The 3,815-nt window shown below is 52.5% G+C and overlaps 1 pseudogene; it reads left to right on the forward strand.

Annotated features, from left to right (window-relative positions):
- The first annotated feature begins 797 nt into the window (after window positions 1-797).
- On the forward strand, window positions 798-3,220 carry LOC123130560 (desmethyl-deoxy-podophyllotoxin synthase-like; annotated as a pseudogene).
- Window positions 3,221-3,815: the final 595 nt, after the last annotated feature.

The following is a 3,815-nucleotide window of genomic DNA, read 5'->3' on the forward strand; positions in this document are numbered from 1 at the left end:
GCGGACAGACGAAGACATGCATGTCCACACGCGCCCGACTCTGCATCCGCGAGGTGGCGCGGGAGCTTGAGGAAGACATGGAGCTTGGAGCCGAAGGGATCTCAACGCCGCCGCGCCCTCCACTGTTAGCTTCCCACCGCCGCGCCCTCCACAGCTAGCTTCCCGCCGCCGTGCTCTCTCTCTCTTTCGCCGTGGTCACTGCGGTGCTCTCTGTCGCCGTGGTCACCGCCGCTGTCGCCCGCTTATATAGCACACCCGCCAACGGCTCTCTGCTGGGTCCCACAAGCCACGCGTGCAACGGTCTGAATAAAATTGGCCGTTTCTGCCGCCTGGTCCCACCTGTAAGGGCCGAGTCAAAAGGTTGACCTGACGGAGACGGCAGAGTTCACGGAACGAGTCGGTGCGCACAGGCTAGAGACAAAACTGTGCACAGTTCGTATCTGAGGGCAAAACTGAGTACATGAACACCACTAAGGGCAAAAGGATAATTAACCCAATTAGAAAAGGTCACTTCCATTATCACAACAGGCAATGGTGAGTTGGCAAGTAACTCCAAATCCCCAATGACGCCAAGCCAACTACCAACACTAAAGTCGACTCTTGTACTGCTGTACTCAGCAACAATATTTGGATGGAGTGACCCGGCTTATTTGTCCCATACCCCCTCGAGCGATGCATGCTCTCTTCACAAGAAGTGACCATCTGGGAGCTCACTCTACGCCCTCATGAACTGCACGCGCTCACTCTACGCCCTCATGAACAGTGGCGGAGCTTGGGCTAAAATCATGGGGGGGCATTGGCTAGGAGGGGCAAACAAAATCACAATATGCTGATTTTTAGTGAAAAGATGGGTCAAATACACAGGTATATATGCAATTTTTTCTTTGAGCTGGGGGGGCCACCGCCAAGGTTGGCCCCCATGAAGCTCCGCCACTGCTCATGAACACCATGGCCGTGCAGCAAGTCGCATGCTACCTCCTCTGCATCGTCCTGACTCTGCTTCTCCCTCCGCTGCTCCTCAAGCTCGTGAAACGTGGCGGCAACAATAGCCTCAACCTGCCGCCGGGCCCGTGGAAGCTGCCGGTGATCGGCAACCTCCACCAGGTCGCGCGCGGCGGGCCGCTGGTCCACCGCACCATGGCCAACCTCGCGCGCCGGCTCGACGCGCCGCTCATGTGCCTGCAGCTTGGCGAGCTCCGCGTCGTCGTGGCCTCGTCCGCCGACGCCGCCCGGGAGATCATGAAGACGCAGGACGCCACCTTCGCGACGCGCCCCTGGAACGCCACCACGCGGCTGCTGAGGGCCGACGGCGAGGGCCTCGTGTTCGCGCGCTATGGCGCCCTGTGGCGGCAGCTCCGCAAGCTGTGCGTCGCGGAGCTGCTCAGTGCCCGGCGCGTCCGCTCGTTCTGCCGCGCGAGGGAGGAGGAGGCCCGCCGCCTCGTCGCGGCCGTCGCCGAGTCGGCGTCCTCGGGCCAGGCCGTGAACATCAGCGAGCGGATCGCCACGGTCGTGGCGGACTCGACGATGCGCGCCATGATCGGGGACAGGTTCGAGAGGCGGGAGGAGTTTCTGGAGGAGCTGGCGGAGATCATCAAGGTCGGCGCGGGGTTCAGCCTGGACGACATGTTCCCGTCGTGGAGGCTCGCGAGCGCCGTCGGCGGCATGGCGCGCCGCGCGGAGCTTAACCACCGCAAGACGTACGAGCTCATGGACTGCGTCTTCCGGCAGCACCGGCAGCTGAGAGAGGCCGTAGCTGAAGGCGCCATCAACGAAGAGGAGGAAGACCTTGTGGACGTGCTCCTTGGATACAGAAGGAAGGCGGCCTCGAGGTGCCTCTCACCACGGGAAACATCAAAGCCGTCATCCTTGTAAGTCCCATTTTACTACTGTCACCATTTGTATGAGAACTAAAAGTGGTCATATCATATCTCTAATCCAACGATTCTCACTAACAAGTCACAAGTCACTCCATATATCTCCTTTCTACAAACCAGAAACTAACATTTCACTGAACTTTCGTACCCTAAAGAACACAATTTTGGACGTCATGATTTGCAACATTCATTGAGATTTTCAGCAAGTTTTTGGCGATCGAGAATTAGCAAAAGTGCCGACTATTTCCTGGGAATCATAGTTAAAATCTCGGTCATATTTTAAAGCAAACGGTCCTAATAAACAAGTCATTCCATATAGTATTCATAATCTACAAGCCAGAAATTGAACTAACATTTCAGTTAAGTTGCACACATACAAAGATTACAATTTCAGACTTTATAAGAATGTGCAACGTGGCCCAGATTTTCAAGAATTTGTACCGAGGATTAGCAAAACTGAAACTACTATTTCTGAGAAATTGATTTACTTCATGCACTACGTTTTTTCCTAAAGCTGGTGGATAAGTTGTGCATTGGCATACAGGACCTCTTCAACGCCGGGAGCGAGACGTCAGCGAATACACTCCAATGGGCCATGTCAGAGCTAATGAGGAACCCAATGCACAAGGCACAAGTCGAGCTGCGGAATAGCCTCCAAGGGAAATCAACGGTGACCGAGGATGACCTGGCTGGCCTAAAGTACCTAAAGCTCGTCATCAAGGAAACCCTGAGGCTGCACACGGTGTTGCCACTGCTTCTCCCGAGGGAGTGCCGGGAGACGTGCAATGTCATGGGGTACGACGTGCCCAAGGGCACCACCGTGTTCGTGAACGCATGGGCGATCAGCAGGGACCCAAAGCACTGGGATCACCCGGAGAAGTTCAAGCCGGAGCGATTTGAGAGCACCACGGTTGACTTCAAGGGCACCGACTTTGAGTTTCTTCCGTTTGGTGCTGGGCGGAGGATATGCCCGGGCATCACGTTTGCGCAGGCCAATATGGAGATTGTGCTCGCCGCACTATTGTACCACTTCGACTGGAAACTCCCTGGCAAGGCCATGCCCGGCGAGCTGGATACGGCGGAGGAGATGGGCATCTCGGTCCGAAGGAAGAACGATCTTTACCTGTGTCCGGTTGTCCGTGTTAATCCATGTGCTCTTGCATAGCTGCTTTACTTATCGCACCAGTAGCTACCGGTCTATGCTATGCTTATGTAAGAAGTCACCCATTTGGACTATAAATGGATGTAAGCAACCGGTGTGACTATGTATGAAAAAATGTCCATTAATTTGGGGACTTAATAAAGGAGTGGAAAGTTGGAGCTGGAGCAAATCTCCCTTTGTTTTCTTTTTTTCTCAACCATGTTTGTAAAAATGTCCATTAATGTAGCGACTTAATAAAGGAGAAAGAAAGTGTAATGCAAATCAGTTTTCTGGGTGCTTTCTGTATGGGTATGTACTAACTGTTACATGGTCTGTGTGATATATCAAGGCCATTGAAACTTTGATTGAAAATGAGTTGTCAAAATTTTCCAAAACCGCAGAAGGTAAAGAATCATCTTACATGATCTTGTTGTGTTCTCTTGACTGGAAGTAGTACCGTCCTGTTAAACTTGGAGATGATTTCCTTGGTGTATCACAAATTATCCTACAAGGTTATTCTTTATGGCCAAAAATATTTTTATCCGAAGCTTTGGCATATTTTTTTGGAAAAGGGGGACTTCCCCGGCCTCTGCATCGGAAAGATGCATACGGCCACCTTTATTAATCAAGCAAATAGGTTCAACACCAGTCTAAAGTTCTCAAACAAAGCTGCTCACAGAGAGCTAAAGAAGCCAAACAAATGCCACAGCCGGCCGGCAAGATAAAGATAGGAAAACTAATTGCCTATCCTATTACATGACCGCCATCCAAACCGGCTGAACATATCCCGTGCAACCATC

This window comes from Triticum aestivum, chromosome 6A (assembly GCF_018294505.1).
Source record: "Triticum aestivum cultivar Chinese Spring chromosome 6A, IWGSC CS RefSeq v2.1, whole genome shotgun sequence".
In the NCBI taxonomy this organism is placed as follows: domain Eukaryota; kingdom Viridiplantae; phylum Streptophyta; class Magnoliopsida; order Poales; family Poaceae; genus Triticum; species Triticum aestivum.